The sequence below is a fragment of the Podarcis tiliguerta genome, assembly GCF_965153285.1.
Source record: "Podarcis tiliguerta genome assembly, chromosome: 10".
In the NCBI taxonomy this organism is placed as follows: domain Eukaryota; kingdom Metazoa; phylum Chordata; class Lepidosauria; order Squamata; family Lacertidae; genus Podarcis; species Podarcis tiliguerta.
In genome coordinates this window covers 55,371,878-55,382,605 of record NC_139543.1, presented here as the reverse complement: position 1 = coordinate 55,382,605, position 10,728 = coordinate 55,371,878, and the positions used below count along the sequence as shown (strand labels likewise).

General features: G+C 42.9%; 1 protein-coding gene across 1 annotated transcript in view; it reads left to right on the top strand.

The window, feature by feature from the left end:
- Window positions 1-228: 228 nt before the first annotated feature.
- WASHC1 (WASH complex subunit 1) overlaps window positions 229-10,728 on the top strand; it is a 57,161-nt gene continuing 46,661 nt past the window's right edge. Inside the window, exon 1 of the mRNA XM_083401527.1 lies at window positions 229-384. The gene's annotated coding sequence lies outside the window, so the exon portion shown is untranslated. The remainder of the gene's footprint in view (window positions 385-10,728) is intronic.

Here is a 10,728-nt window from a genome sequence, read left to right as displayed (position 1 = left end):
AAGAGTCTCTCTCCCTGAAAACAGACGGTTGCTTATTCTTATAAACTATACTGGCAACTTTGCTCCGCGCTTTATACTGTATTAAGAAGGTAGGCTGCAGAAACGTGAAAGGCACCACGCAGATCGCAGCAAGAGGACGCCGAGACCGAGTTCGAGAGATCAGGTCTTTTGGGACCTTCGAGAATCCGTAGGCACGCGGAGCCTCGGCAACGGCGGGCGGAAGCAAGAGCCACTGGAGCCGGTGAAGCAGCCGAGAGCCCTTGTTGGGGCGGAAGTGAATTTAAGGTGTGGGCGGAAGTCCCGCGTCGTGCTGCTTCCTCGCTGCGTCCCTCACCTCCTCGGTTGCTAGGAGCGGGGCGGCCTGCCTCGAGTTTCTCCGTGCAGGTGAGAATCCGGGAGGGTCTCTCGCAAGGCTCGCCCACCGGGGCCCGAGCTCAGACGGGGCGGCGGCCTCGCCCGTTCACCTCTCTCTCTCTGGGGCGGCGAGCGAGGGCCTCTCGTGGGGCAGGAGCAGCCGCTTGGGGTCTGGCTCTAGGGCAGGGCGGTCGGCTGCTCGTTTAGGGCAGCTGCCTTTGAGGAAGGTTTGGATGCGAAGGGCCGGAAAGGGGAGCGGGCTATTGGGAAAAGGAATCCGCGTGCCCTTAATTTACCACGCCAAGCCACTTTTTATCCGTGTTTTATGAAGAATAGTTTCCCAGTGCCCGTCGCTCGAAAAGACAGAATTCCAGCCTCCCTCTCCTCACCTGCAATGCATTACAGAGTGATTTTCTCTCTCACACCCACCCTCGGGTGTCTTGAGGAAATAGGGCTGCGCTGCTGTTGTTTTTAACAACAGCGTTTTTCCTATAAACCGGCAGCCTTTTGCAACGTTTTGTCCCATGTTGTTATTATTGTTGTTGTAGTTTATTAGATTTGTATAGAGTCGGACACGACTAAATGACTAAACAATAACAACAACATACCCCCCCCCCTTCATCTGAGGATAATAGGGCGGTTTACAATCTTCTTTGTCACCATATCTCTACACTACAAACTGGTTCAGTAATTTTCTCCCCACCACCACCACCTGGGGAACCCTGACAACGGTAGTTCTGTGATGGAGCGAGAGCTATGTCTTTTTATTTTATTTTCATGATTCATAGCTTGCTTTTTCTTTTGTGTCATGCAGGTGGGGGACCTGTGGCCCTCCAGATGTTTCTCCCATCATCCCTGAACATTGGTTGTGTTGGCTGAGGTCAATGGAAGTTAGGAGTCCAGCAACATCCAGAGGGTCACATATTCCCCATCCGTCTATAGCGTATTTGGGGCTTCCCTACAATATCGCACCTGCTGACTGGCCCCAGTTCAGCTTACGCTGCAATCCTCTTCACACCTATCTGGAATTATGCGCCTTTGAACTCAGTGGGATGTGGTTCTGAGTAGTCAGTAACAAGCTGAACGCAAGTTAGTGCTATGGTGTCATTGCAAATGAGGTTAATGTGATTTTAGAACCATTGTTTTAAAGTTATGGGAAGCAATAGTTCCACTTTGTTCTGACTTCATCTTGAGTACTGTGACCAGGGTTTTTGGCACCACACTGTAAGAAGGAGTTGCACACTAGAACAGGTTCAGAGGAGGGCCTGCAGTGCTCATTAGCATGAAGAAGCATGAGGAGAAATTGAAGGAACTGGATATGTTTAGCAAGAAGATGGTGGAGGGGCTGATAGTATTCTTCTAGGGCTTGGAGGGTTGTCATGTAGAAGAAGGTAAGGACTTGTGCTTCCTCAGAGGGCAGTGCTAGGTCAAGTTTCAGAGGGTATAGTTTTATTGAACTTCTTGATGTTAAAATCAGTTTGATAATGGAACAATTCAGAGTATTGGGGGCTCTTGCTTACTGGAAGTGGGTCGAGCTGTGTGTTGGGAGCACCCTATTTGGATTTCCCGTATCAAACAGGAGGTGGACTGAATGGTCTATAAACTGGATGGCCGATATCATTCTATAATCTATTTGTAGGATTGTGCTGTTATCTTCAGCAAGCCTGAGATAAAATATGCCTTTGAGACTGTCCCATGGGACATGGATACCAAACAGAGAATCCTCAGTATCCTTGCCAGTATACATGATTCGTTGGGTGGCACCATGACAATTAATTTAGTACAAAAGCAATGTGATTTGTGCTGTGAATGTGTTGTGTGTTTGTGACTTGACTTGCACAAGGCTGTGTGGGCTGTTGATTGTTTAAAGGGCAACTTGTATGAACAAAACATTGACCCCTCGTAGCTTATAGGGCTTGTGTGTTGCCCATAGAGTGTTACCCTAACAAGATGTTTCCATGTGAGAGTTTTTTTATTACTTGTATTATTTGCAATGAGCATGGGAAGCCTACATGGTTACAGTGTACATCTGGTTGCCTTCTGTCCCATATGGATAACATTTATACACACATGAAATTGCACTGGATAATTTCAAACATGTTTTTTTTTTAATTGTTTGGAAAAGCCTCAAACAGATTTTATGCTATAGATGAAAACTAATATAGCTGTTGAGACTTCCACTCTCAAGAACTGTAGTACCTAGGATTTCTGAGTGAGAAAAGTTCCTTTTAACTTGTCTTAGTGCTAGCGTAATAACATGGAATTTGGATGTAATGTTAAACCATAGTGTAGTGCTACGCAAATGAGCCTTAAGTTCATGCTCATGGCTGTGCTCTGGTGCAGAAGCAAGGAAATCAGAAGCATCTGTTTCTGTTTTCAACTAGCCTCAATTTGTCAAAGGGTATTTTCTGATCTTGGATGGTTTTGGAAAAACAGTGGTTAAAATAACTACAGTTTGTCCCAGTTCAGGTGAAATGATAACCTGTGGTTAGAGAACTGGATGCTTCCAATCTTCTTGTTTCTGTGTTGGGGTGGGGGAGGTATGCATGAGTCTCAGGACCATAAACTGTGGTTTAGTGTTGTATCCAAATGCAACTACAGAAGCCGCCACGTGAAATAACAGAGAGCACTCTTTGTGTTTGCCCACTTTGACAGCAGTCTCTGAAGTCTCTACCAACTTTTGTTAACTGAGAGGTCAGAGACTGAACTTTTAGACTTTCTGCGTGCAAAGCATGTTCTTTGTCAATGAGCAATGGCTCTCCAATATTGCATTGGCATAAATGCTGGGTGGTTGACCTTTCCATGTTGTTTCGGACAGCTTGGATAAGCTTGGACTCGCAGGCATTGGGAGTTGCTTAAATTTATTTTGATTTTGTTTGAGAAATTTTCTTCACTATGATACTTTTAAAGAAGACTTTTTGTGTATTTGGAAAAGTTGTCCAGATGCTGAGGTGCATCTCATTGAGTGCACGCTCCTACTAAATGTGGCATGAGTACCTTCCCTGGGTCCCTCTCTCATCTTATTTCTGTGTGGCTTCTTGCTCTCATCTAACATTCATGGTTCCGATTGGGCTGCATTTTGTTCCCAGGCCTAAGTGCTCTCACTTCTAGTTTAGAGGAACAGTCGCCTCAGCCACAGAAAGAGGATTTAATGTAATTTGTGCAAAGCCATGTTGCCAGCAGTTGCGCAGAGTCAGAAATCCACATATTAACCATTGAAGTTGTCCATAATTACCGGTATTTTCTTACAAGATAAAGGCAGTCTGTGAAATAAATACCATGTGTACTGTCGTTTAATGCGGCAGCAAAATTATTGCATGTGTTGTGAAAGGGATTTTCTTAGTGGCATAAATGCAGTCCTTTTGAAAAGGAGTCCGGCTGGCTTATTTAGTAGATAATCATGATTATCTGAGGTGCTAGTTATTTGCCCAGAGGTACGTTAACTGAAAACAGATAGCCTGCAGAAAGAATGGAAATCATTTATAGTGTATATACAAAATTATTGTAAACAAATTAAGACGTTAGCAGGCTTAATATAAAATGTGCAGCAGTGGAAAATAAATGTATATGGAACATAAGGGATAAATAATAAATTGGTTTAATTTGGAAATGCAGTAAAATATTATAAAAATAAGGAGCCACAGAAAGAGGGGGAGGGGAGTCAAAATAAGATAGATATGATTAATTGTTTGCGTTTCAAGTTTTTTTTGATGTTGTAAAACTAATTTTGTAAAAAAAAAATTAAAAATGAAAACAGATAAACTGCACACAGGGTTTGAGTGCATTTTAAAGCCTATCTCTTACAATTCAGCAAAATGTTTACAGAGCCAGACTTCAGTCTGAAGATTCTAGCTTGTCCATTCATTTCAGTGGGTTTTCTCTATGACTTAGTCACATACCACCCACTGTATAGTCACCTACCCACTGAAATTATTATTTCGTGCATCTGACAAATGATGGCTTGCTTCACAGTACCATATCTTGGTCATTCTTTCCACGGTCCTGTAAACCAATTCATATTCTTTTTACCATATTATAGATAATAGGGCTGCTGTGGAGAGATGTTGGCTTACCTCAGGAAACTATGGTTGAGCAAAAATCTGGGACTTTTTATATAAGCAGAGTCTTCCTCCATGGCTCTTTTCTCGAATTATCATCTGGTTTCCTCATCAATATTAATGTTACTGTTCTATTATACCTATTATACCTGCAACATATATCTTACCTTACACAGCTTTGGGCATAAGAGATTGTACTTGTTGTCTCCACAGTAATTCTTTTAAAAAATAATAAAGAAGAACCACCACCTTCATAGATTAGCCTAAAGCCTTATCTATGAATATATTCTGTTTCCCACAGTGACTAACCAGATACTTGTGGGAAGCCCATTGATAGAACATGAGGGCCATACTTTCTCCCTCCTGTTCTTGCTCCCCTGTAGCTGGTACTGAGATGCCTACTGTATTTATGAGACATACAATCTGATTCACAGCTCAGTCTCTTAACCATTAGAGCAGGAATGGGAAATCTCTGGCCCACCAGATGTTGTTGGATTACAGTTCCTGTTATAGCTCATCATTTGCCATGGGATTTTGAGTAGACGAGCATCTGGAGGGCCACCGGTTCCCCATCCTTGGAGAAGACTAAGCCACCTGAAATAACGTTACTAACCACTGATGACACTAACTCTGCATTTTGATCCGCAAACACTGGGGATCTCAATCAACCCTGCCTCTATCCTCTCATTACTAATGTTTATAAAATGAATACAGGCGCTGCTATGATGAATGCCTTTGTTGTGATCGAAATTCTCCACTGCCTAAAGTAAAATAAAAAAAAGAAATGACTCGGTGAACTGTTAATAGCATTTGCAGTGGTGTTAAATTTTAGTTTTGTGCTCAGAGGGAGATTGCTGAAAGGCAGACGTGCTGTGGAAAATGCTGTTACAAAGCCCACATCAGCAGAGGTGGGCACAGCAAACACTTTTGCATGCTGACCCGTAGATCTGTGTTGAGATTTTTGTAATGTATGTGGAACTCTTGAGAGGCTGAACAATACCCTAAAGAGGCGAGTTTAATACTGCATCTTCAGAGTCCTTGAGAGGAGTGGTTCTGTCACTGGTAAAATAAAATAAAAATGTGGTCTCCAGATCTTTTTGGCAACTTGGCTGTGTCTGCTACTTCTTTCTTTATTGAGGTAGATTTCACTATACAATAGCTGTCCTTGCAAAATGAGACAGTCTACACAATGACCACTATCAACAGTGCTGAGATGAACATTTCTACTATATTCTACTAATACTAAACTCTGAGTGTCAATCCTTGAAAAAGAGGAGTTAACATCAGGCTCAGGGGAAACCTGGGGTTTGTTGTTGTTGTTTAGTCGTTCAGTCGTGTCCGACTCTTCGTGACCCCATGGACCAGAGCATGCCAGGCACTCCTGTCTTCCACTGCCACCCGCAGTTTGGTCAGGTTCATGTTCGTAGCTTCGAGAACACTGTCTAACCATCTCATCCTCTGTCATCCCCTTCTCCTTGTGCCCTCCATCTTTCCCAACATCAGGGTCTTTTCCAGTGAGTCTTCTCTTCTCATGAGATGGCCAAAGTATTGGAGCCTCAGCTTCACGATCTGTCCTTCCAGTGAGCACTCAGGGCTGATTTCCTTAAGAATGGATACATTTGATCTTCTTGCAGTCCATGGGACTCTCAAGAGTCTCCTCCAGCACCATAATTCAAAAGCGTCAATTCTTCGGCGATCAGCCTTCTTTATGGTCCAGCTCTCACTTCCATACATCACTACTGGAAAAACCATATACGGACTTTTGTTGGCAAGGTGATGTCTCTACTTTTTAAAATGTTGTCTAGGTTTGTCATTGCTTTCCTCCCAAGAAGCAGGCATCTCTTAATTTCGTGGCTGCTGTCACCATCTGCAGTGATCATGGAGCCCAAGAAAGTAAAATCTCTCACTGCCTCCATTTCCTCCCCTTCTATTTGCCAGGAGGTGATGGGACCAGTGGCCATGATCTTCGTTTTTTTGATGTTGAGCTTCAGACCATATTTTGCGCTCTCCTCTTTCACCCTCATTAAAAGGTTCTTTAATTCCTCCTCACTTTCTGCCATCAAGGTTGTGTCATCTGCATATCTGAGGTTGTTGATATTTCTTCCAGCAATCTTAATTCTGGCTAGGGATTCATCCAACCCAGCCTTTCGCATGATGAATTCTGCATATAAGTTAAATATGCAGGGAGACAAAATACAGCCTTGTCGTACTCCTTTCCCAATTTTGAACCAATCAGTTGTTCCATATCCAGTTCTAACTGTGGCTTCTTGTCCCACATAGAGATTTCTCAGGAGACAGATGAGGTGATCAGGCACTCCCATTTCTTTAAGAACTTGCCATAGTTTGCTGTGGTCGACACAGTCAAAGGCTTTTGCATAGTCAATGAAGCAGAAGTAGATGTCTTTCTGGAACTCTCTAGCTTTCTCCATAATCCAGCGCATCAAAAATGCGCATCAAAAATGGTTTACAGCACTACAAAAATGTTTTGTTAAAGGAAAAAAATGCATAAAATCCCCTCCCAAACTGCTCAGTGTCTATGGATGGGTAACTCTGGGGTGGGGTGGGGGCACACAGAAAGCCTGGGAGGAAATGCAGTAGAATATCCTGGCTAGAACCTTGCAGAGGAGCACTCCATGTGGCAACATTTTTTTCCTGCTCTCCGTAGCACAAAGTTTCTCAAGTGTTTCTGCCAGCCCTCCATTCACAGGCCAGACTGACCCTCTGCATCCAACCACGGACGGTGTGACAACTAACCTTTCTGTACAATCTCCTATTGCTGCTGTGGCTTCAACTAGGCTTCAGGCCCTCATAGGTTGGCTATGAGATGTGTGAAAAAGCACATGAAAGGTTTGCTGTGCATTTATTGTAATCCTTAGATGAGCATCCTTGTGAGACGAGCTGCAAACTCACCAAGGAGTTGGCAAGCACCGTGGTCCACTCTAGATCCTGCTCACTTGTCTTAGTGGCTTGGCCACTGTCATCAGCCACAAGCTGCTAGAATGAGGATCAGAGGTTGACAGGACTTTTCTCCTCATGGCAAACCTTACAGGACAAATCAGAATAACTTATGAGACAAGCACTTTGGGAACCTATTTCCTTGCTTGTCTGCCTGCATTTTTTGGTGTCCATAAAATGCAAACTCCTGTTTCTAAGCTCTACTGCCTGCGCTAATTTGCTCCTGTTGCCTTATTTACATTGATTACTTTGGCTCCTTTGGTTGCTTTATACTTTGTTGGCTGATTTCCCTGGTTCCATCAGATCTGTTCTGCTCGGCTGCTGTTCCATTGCCTTTGGCAAGTTTACAATTGTGGCTGACTTGTTGCTGCTGAGCATAACTTTCCCCTTCTGTATGTCCACAGAATACAGTGGTACCTCAGTTTACAAACTTAATTCGTTCTGGAAGTCAGTTCTTAAACTAAAGCGTTCTTAAACCAAGGCACACTTTTCCTACTGAGGCCTCCCACTGCCAGTGCCCTTCCACTGTTCGCTAACCGGAACACCTACTTCCAGTTTTGTGGAGTTTGTTCACCGAATTGTTCATTAACAGGGCTGTTCGTAGACCGAGGTATCACTGTATATCGGAAGTGTTTTCTCTCCCACACCCAAGTTTTTGGGTCCCAGTTCTCTCTTTCGCCTCCTATCTTAGAAATACAGCTGCTTTTTCATTTGCAGAAACCCACTGCTTACTTAAATATAACTTTAATAAGCATGTGAGTCATAAACTATGGGACAATAGTACTGTGTTTGAAAAAATCCGGGTGTAATATACATCTATTCTGTTTCTTTTCCCTCCCACCCACAACTTTTGGGGCCCAGATGGGCTTCTCTCTTACATTGGTCCACTAAATGTACAGTTTTGTAAATCTTGTTTGTCCCTTGCATGGGGTCTTAACAAGCGTGATATCTCTGCTGGGTGTGATATCTCTGCTATTCAACTATTTCATTATCCCACCTGGTTCCTTTAAAAACATTTTTACTAGTCTAAAGCTGAAATATTAGTGGAGCTAGACATTTTTTTCCTCACACACCAATGGTATTGATTTTGTAACCTCATTTTTTTTCTCCTCTAACCATGCCCACTTAGTACCTATTCCTAAAAAAAAAAAAGAAAAAAGATAATTTTAACTTCTAAACATTATAATTGGCACCTACCACTAAACCTTATGACTGCCTGCAAAGAGAATACATATATTCTCAGGAGTGGCCTATTAATAAGTACTAGCAAAAGAGCTGCTGCTGGGATGCTTATGTAAAGGACAACTTAATACATAGCGGATAATGTCCTCTTTCCCACTGAGCCCCCAAGTGCAGAAAGTTTGATCAAAAGGTGTGTTACAGGATATCCCTTCCAGAAAGACAATGTATATATACCGAGTACAAAGCTATTAAGGATTTCCTTAAAGGTAGCATGGTAAAGGCTATAAAACTTTTGGCCTGGAGAAATAATGTCCTTTTCAACTGGGAACAAGCCACAATGGCCAGGTTTGCACATTAACACTAAGCCAGAACTTATTTGATCATGTTGCAAACCAAGTCCAGCCGACTATCTATGGTTTGTTTCAGCTAACAAGCCATGATGTGAAGCTATGATTTGTTGCTGATATATGATCCATGGCTTACTTTTAACTGTGGTTTGGTGTTACATCTGAATACAGTATTAGCCTTATTTAACCATGGTTTGTTTAGCTACCCCACCCCAAACACTCATCAAGTTACAATGGCCCAGGGCAAGAGCTGCTGGAAAACAGACAAAGCTTTAGTGAAAAAAGATGTGACTTGTCTGTGGGACAACTCATCATATTATTGCATGCCATCCCAATCTCTGAGGGGTATGAGATTCCAGGTATTCTAGGAGCTTACCCTAAGGTTGATGTTTCCTTTGGAATGAGGTACAGTGAAGACTGTGGTGTCTTTATGATATATGGTTTATTTACAACCTGAGCCTCCAATGGAGGGGTTCACAGCATTAACACCCCAAGATGATCTGTCTTCTCCTATAGCCATAGCCTTGGATTTCAGCGGAAATCGCGCATGGCTCTATCTCTCGGTCTTTTCAGTCTGCCCCTTTCTCTTCCGGCTTTTAGCTCACATAACTCAAGTCTCCACTCTTGCCTTTTGTCTATTCCAGCAATTGAATCAATGCTGGATCCAGGAATTAGAAGCAGAGCTCAGGCATACAGCTTACTCCTGCTCCAAAAAAGCAAGCAAGCAAACCCCCAAACCCTCATAGCGGTATGTTGAACAAACCAAGACTAAAATGGGCCATAGCTTAGTATTATGCAAAAGCAGTCACTGGCAATGTGATATACATCCCATATTTTGAATAAAAGGAGACACCCCCCCCCCTTTGAGCAGCTGTTTTACTTTACCTGGCAGATTACCTTCATAATGTTGCAGAACTCTCATTGCCTATGTAGGTCAGCTGTCTCTAGCAGCCAATACTTTGTGTGGGTAAGCGTTCTCTGATTCATCCATCTGATTATATTTCCTCCCTTGGATTTTTCTGGGGAGATTGCCAGCATGGGTCTTGTTGGTCCTAGGGGTTTGTGTTCTCTCGCACCACAGTCTCACACCGTCCAAACAAGAAATGCCACATCTCATTTTGCAGGCTCAAGGAATCCCCACGTTTACGTAAATGTGTGATTTTCTTTTTCCATCTTTCACTTTTCTCCCCAACGAGGGAATGGGCAGGGAAAGAAGCATGCAAACCCAAGACTTTCTTCCCAGATACAATTTGAGAGTGGCAGAAAACCTAAGTGAGCCTGCACCTTTGCAAGCGCACTGCTGTAACTGTCTGCTACTGTAAAATGTATGCTTTTCCAAATTGGAGAAGTTAATGAAAACGTCAGAAGCTTTGACACATTTCATCTCATGCATCAACATAATATAAACCATTCAGCTGAAGCAAAATATTTAACACTTGTCAAGTGTGCTTGTTGGAACTTCATTTAATGCCCCATCCTTGGTAGCTGGATTCAAGTCAGTCTAGTTCTTGCTCAAAGGTACAGGCATTAGTTGTGAAGATCCCAGGAGAAGCACTATTAAAGGGATGGACGCTCATGGTTATATGAAAGAATTGCTGCTTGCAAGATGAACTAGGGTAAAAGTGGGCAACATCTTCCATACTCTCTTATAACAGTGAATCATCGGGTATTCACAAAACATTTCGCAGCATGAAATGTTTTTCTTGTAGAATGGGAGAAGGGGTATTGTTTTCCAGGTAGGTAGTCATGTTAGTCTGTTTCCGAAAGAGCAGCAAAGAGTCTTGTGACGCCTGAAAGGCATAACACATTTTATTCTGACAAAAACCTTTGTG